The sequence below is a fragment of the Lynx rufus genome, unplaced genomic scaffold (assembly GCF_022079265.1).
Source record: "Lynx rufus isolate CCGP_SWC_20201006 ecotype Redwood Valley unplaced genomic scaffold, mLynRuf1.p SCAF_8, whole genome shotgun sequence".
Classification (NCBI taxonomy): domain Eukaryota; kingdom Metazoa; phylum Chordata; class Mammalia; order Carnivora; family Felidae; genus Lynx; species Lynx rufus.
In genome coordinates, this window is record NW_025814896.1 from 61,238,079 (window position 1) to 61,244,583 (window position 6,505).

Sequence of the window (6,505 nt, forward strand, 5' to 3'; positions counted from 1 at the left end):
TTTTCTTCCACAATGTTTAGTCTGCTGTTAAGCCCATCTAGTGAATTTTTAATTTCAGATAATGTATTTTTCACTTTTAGAAGTTCCATACCCACAATGAACAAAGGAATAGATGGGACAAACAGAAAACAAATAACAAGATGGTAAATCAATCTCTCATCTACCAAGAAGGAATGAAAGCTAGCCTGTTAGTCTTCTGCCAGAACCATTGGATGTCTGAATGTGAAATCAAATACATTCTAAATGGTTCCATCTTTTTATTTTACAGATAGGAAAACTAAAGTTTAGGAAGTTTTTGAAACTTGCCTACAGATAGGCAAGTATTTCAGGGCTGAGCCAAGTCTAGGGCCAGAGCTCTTTTTACTAACACTAATACCACTTACATTTATTTTACCCTTCACAGTTTAGGTAGCACCTTCTCATGCTTTTTGACCTTGTTTATTATGTCATACCACTCATCCTATGGAGATGGCATTTCCCACTTTTCTTTAGGAGAGAATCTTGGGAGATTTTTAAATATTTGTTTCTTAGAATGCCAGTGGTTCTGAAGCTGATTCTACCTTATGTTAAAAAAATTATAGGAAAAAAAGCATAGCAAGTCTCCCTATGTTGTCCTACTGCAGGCCACACATTGGTAGTCACAAGAGAAATGGTCTTGTTTGAGAATTACCATTTTGCCTTTGTCACTTCAACACAAAAGGGCTCAGAAGTGATCTTATACTTTCAAAGGGGCCTGGGATTGTTGGTAGTTTACTCTTTAATGACTCTCACTTTGATAAGGAATACAAAGGTTGGGTTGTCATTCTGCATGCAAGTTTTTGCAGTGATTCCTTCAGAGTATGAAGACCTATTCATATTTCTTCCAAGAGTTTTTCCTTCTTTTTATTTTCCTTTTTTTTGTAAGGTTACTATCTTAAAGTACATACACATTTGTAGATATAATAAAAGATGAAATTGTGTGAGGAAATCAAACAAAATATCTAAAACAACTCATCAGATATTAAAAATTTAAACTCAGGGATGGGGCATAAAATGATATATTCTTTTCAACCTGATGTAAAAGCTGTTACATACAGTCCAACTGTCTCAAAAATGGGAATGGAAAAGATAAGACACAAATTCAGTTGCAGAACAAAGCTTTAGGCCATCTAATACCTTCTCCTGAGTAGGCCAAGGAGGATAATTTTAATTCAGTTGTTAATTCACCACACTGCTGTCTGTCTAGCAGTTCATGGAGAGACATGCTGTCATGTGAGTGTATCCAGTTTTTTCCAGTCCAGTCATAACATTTGAGCCTACTGGAAGGAGATGACAACCAGATTCGCTTTTGGTCTCCCTGTTGATCATGTAGGTCCTCAGATCACAAGTTAAACCACTGGATAAATATCCTGTCAAAACTCCCAAATGAAATATGATCCTTAAACATGTAAAGTTTGTCTGCAAAGTCTTTAAAGAACTCTCCTAAAAAGTCCAACATGTCTTCTGCCAGTCGTTCACAGGAGTATCACCTAGAAATACTTGATCTCTCAAAGTTTCTGTTTTCCTTAAATCCATCAAATGGTCATTTGGCTTTTTGATGTTTAGAATCTGGTTGAGGCAGAACAGGTACCAATTGGACTAGCTGTGGATGTTTGCAGCATGCAGTATCCCTGCTGACCACACCCACTCCTCATCCACTTTCGGGTTTTATATATTAGCTCATTAAGCCTGCTGTAACAAAGTACCACAAACTGAGTGGTTTAAACTATATAAATCTATTATCTCATAGTTTTGGAGGCTAGACATCTGAGGTCAAATGTGGGTGGTACTGGTTCCTTCTGAGGGCTGTGGGGCAAGAAACTATTCCCTGCCTCTTGCTTAGCTTCTGGTGGTTTACTTCATTCCTTGGTTGGTAGAAGCATTGCCCTGATCTCTGCCTTTGTGTTCACATGGTGTTCTCCCTGTGGGTACATGTGTGTGTGTCTGTGTTCAAATGTCCTCTTTGTATAAGGACAAAGACTGGGGTCCACCTGACTCCAGTATGATCTCATCTTAACTAATTATATCTGCAACGACCCTTTTCCAAATAAGGTCACATTCAGAGGTACAGGTGGTGGGGATTTCAACATGTGAATTTTGGTGAGGACACAAGTCAACCCATAACTCTCTGCTGGGGTGGTTCTAGGGTATAGTTAATCCAGGGAAAGTTCAGCCCCACTACTAAGGGGTGCTTCCCAGAATAAGCTGTATAATCTCCAAAGACTCTCCCTTCTGGTTGGTCAAAGCTTGCCTATATGCTTGATCTGTGTGAGTACTGGGAATTTCTCAGCTTTTAACTCATATCATCCTTTGCTCAGCTTTGTGGAGCCTCACTCTATGCATGTATGGCCTGGTACAGAAGAGACTAGGTTTCTGGAGCTCTTTGCCCCATGGCTCCCTCCTTTCCAGAACTCTGTCCTGAAAATTCCAGCGTCTTCAGCCTTTACTAATTCTAAGTTCCATTTCTCTTTTAAGCAAGGCTGCCACCTCTGTCTGGAGTCTTTCTGTCTGTACAGCCCCAAAATCACTTTCAGGCAAAGACAAGGTGATCAAGGATCCTATGCTACCTATATTTAAATGTCTGAACATAATTGTCTTATATCTTTGTTCCAGTTTTTTAGTTATTAAGTCTGGTCCTTCTTACACCATTGTACTCCAGGGCAGAAATTCAGGGTGAACTTTAAAAAAAAATTTTTTTTTAACGTTTATTTATTTTTGAGAGACAGAGCATGAATGGGGGAGGAGCAGAGAGAGAGGGAGACACAGCATCTGAAGCAGGCTCCAGGCCCTGAGCTGTCAGCACAGAGCCCAATGCGGGGCCTGAACCCACCAACCGTGAGATCATGACCTGAGCCGAAGTCGGACGCTTAATCGACTGAGCCACCCAGGCGCCCCTGGGGTGAACTTTTAAAAGCTTTTACTTTTATGGGGCACCTGGGTGGCTCAGTTGGTTAAGCATCCGACTTTGGCTCAGGTCATGATCTCCCCCTCCGTGAGTTCAAGTCCTGCACCTGGCTCTGTGCTGACAGCTTAGAGCCTTGAGCCTGCTTTGGATTCTATGTCTCCCTCTCTCTCCACTCCTCCCCTGCTCACACCCTGTCTCTCTGTCAATATCTCTCAAAAATAAACATTTAAAAATAAAAGCTTTTACTTTTAAAGCTGAGCTATAAAGTCATCTGTGTTGTAAAATTCACAACTTTTAGAAGTCTTTGGAGCATCAAATACTGGGATGTGCTACTTGCTCAATATGGCCTAACTAAAAGGACTGCAGAGCCACCTTTGAGAAGCTCATTAATGACGTTAATCACAGATCTTCTCTCAGCCATAGCCTGTTTGTGTACGAGTAAGTAGGAATGTGTTAGTTTAGCTAAATTTGTTCTCAGGCCACAGGAGGAAGATACGTCATAGGAGACAAAGGGGTGGCATCCCTAAGCTTCAGGCAATCGCAGAGAAGCTTGGGACTCAGCTTCACCATATGAAGCTCACACAGCTGACTGGTTTGGTTTTTTGTTTGTTTTTAAATTTTTTTAAATGTTTATTTATTTTTGAGACAATGCGAGAGACAGAGTGTAAGCAGCAGAGGGGCAGACAGAGGGAGACACAGAATCTAAAGGGGGCTCCAGGCTCTGAGCTGTCAGCACAGAGCCCGACGCAGGGCTCAAACCCACAAACCGCAAGATCATGACCTGAGACTAAGTCGGATGCTTCACCGACTGAGCCTCTCAGGAGCCCCCAGCTGGCTGGTTTTAATATTATGCACCATAGGCTGAAAAGAAATACATTTAAGTTTCTACCAAACATTTGAGTTCAGAACCACCAAATCATCTTAACCCAATTATTAGAATCTCCAAAATCTTTATAATGGAAAGGAGGAGAGGCCCCATACTTACTTACTTACTTACTTACTTACTTATTTATTTATTTATTTATTTATTTATTTATTTATCTAGCTTTAGAGCTAGACCAGGTTAGGTCTGAATTCTGTCTTCTTCAATCATTAGCTATGTGAACTTCGGCAATCCCCTCTGAGTTTCCTAACTCCTGAAATGGAGATATTTATTTCATAGGTGGATTGTGAGAATTAAATAGGAACATGTGTCTACCATTAAAGCCTGATGTATGACTGGCTCATGGAAAAACAGCTTGGGCTTGGTGTTGTGGTGGGAAGTTACTAGATACCTGCACCCCAGCATCTGCTCCCCCAATGCCGTCTGGTGGTTTTTACCCATAGGCATGTATTTTCTAGAGCTTTTACTTCAGAATTAAAAAAAATTACACATACCCTTATTAAACGGAGATAGAGGCAGGAATAGGGTAAGTCAATACTTGTCATTTACATCTTTGAAGGGATTGGTTTATTAGCATGTTGGTTTAACACAGGTGTAGGGCACCTGCAGAATAAGTCTCTGAACTGCAAGACGACTCTAAGTGCATCAAAAATGAGCTTCCCTTACATCACAACTTTGCATAGGGCCGGCGCTCCCTGTGCAATTTTGCATAGAATAAATGCAGATCAGGCCATAGGAAACTTACCTATAAAAATACAGTCAATAAGAACTTTGATATACACATGAAATAAATCAGACTCAGACATTTGAAATGGGAAGAAATCATAGAGATGGCAGTGAAATGATTAGCAGTTGTTTGGAGAGCTATCATGTCAGCAGACACCATTCTATTTCTTTTAAGGAAGTCTCCAAATCTACCTAAGGCGTCATAGGCACAGTCAGTGGATACATCATTTCCACTTTCCTGTTTTTCCATGGAAACAATGAAGAAATTATTCCTCATCCTACTTTCACTCCAAACACTATTTTTAGTGTTAGCATTTGCTATGGAAACATTCACTTAGTTCTTTCACCTAATGTCATATCATTTCACTGATAGAGACAAGGGGAGCCTCTCCAGCAGTTTCCAGAAGAGAGCATATGTTTTGGGTACCAAACAACTGCTTTATGAACATGTTTTTGTTTATAACTCAGTCAAAAATAAGGAACTGCCCAAATAGCGACAACGGTCCATGATTTTTTTAAAAAGTGCATTTCCTTTTTTATATTTGTTTATATTTTATCTTTTATTTATAATCTGTCAAATGAATAACATCTATCAAATGTTGCTAATTTGTTCTACCAAGAAGATCAGCTTTCTGTCAGAATTTTACTGGTGATTACCAGAGACTAAGGAAGCTACGGAGTGAGTGAGAGGTGGGCAGGTGCATAATACAGCCTCTTTTAGAGGCAGGTGTGAGGCGTAGCTCAGTCATCACTGCATAACCTGTGGCTAGTTGCCCAACGTGGCCCCCATACAGTGGGACTGAAAAACATGATCTCTAAGACCCTGGACAGACCTCGCCTTCCAAATTTGAATTTTAGTCACGTAGCACATCATGCTGAGGAGGCAAGACAAGCTCCAGGAAGCTCCATCTAAATGAAAATCGTGAACCGCATTGGGTACTCAGAAACACAGCAGTGTGTTCATTGGCAGAGATTATCACTCTTATTCAGTGCCTTACATTTATACTCCCACATTTGTTCTCCTTGCTTCTAAATTAGTCAGTGTAAAGACTTTTAAAAGATTAGCTGATTTAAAGCCACATTTGCAAAAGAAGCTATGTGGGCCAGCACATAAATCAGATATATGCTTGTTTTATCTCTCTGCCCAAAAGAAAAGTAGCAGTTTAGACTTTTTCTTCATAAGCTTAATTAAAGTTCTCATTTCTCTTATTTAAAGTATGATTGCATACAAACATAAAATGGGGACTGTTATGGGCATTGTGCCAAAATAATCTTTCAGAGTCATCCCCAGTCCCGGAAGCTGATAACTGGGCAAACAAATATTTGTTAGGTTAGAGTAAGACTTTTATGGAAAGTAACAATATTAATGTTAAAAACCAGCAAAACTATGATTCTTAGATGGCATAATGAACACACTTTGTTTTAGAGGGAAGGACTAAAAATAAGTCTTACAAAATTTGGCCAGGTTAAAATCAAAAGTATTTTTGAGTTACCAGAAGATACTGTTTGGACATTTCTGAATGGTCTCTAAATTGCTGAAAGGTATTAAATGGCTGCCCAAGTATCCAAAATTTCAGACTATTAGTGTTTGGCATTTGTGGGGGAAAAAAGTGGGAATGCCTGGAAGAGATTCAGCTAAGAGTCTCAGTCCCTTTAGTGCAGTTTGAATGATAACCTCCATTTAAAATATTAAAGTTCTTCAGCTGGAATTCAGCCAAGGCGTGTTTAATGGGACCTCTGCTATAGACTGCGTCAGTAAGTAGGGATGGAGAAGTGGGGTTTCCAGTAATGAGTAAGGAATTCTAAAATAAATTTTGTATTAGTTTCCTATTGTTGCAGTAACAAATCACCATTAATTTAGTGGCTTAAAACAGCACAAATTAAAACTCTAGGGGTCAGAACTCTGATATGTGTCTCATTAAGCTAAAATCCAGGTGTCAGCAGGATTATGAATCCATTTCCTTGCCTTTTTG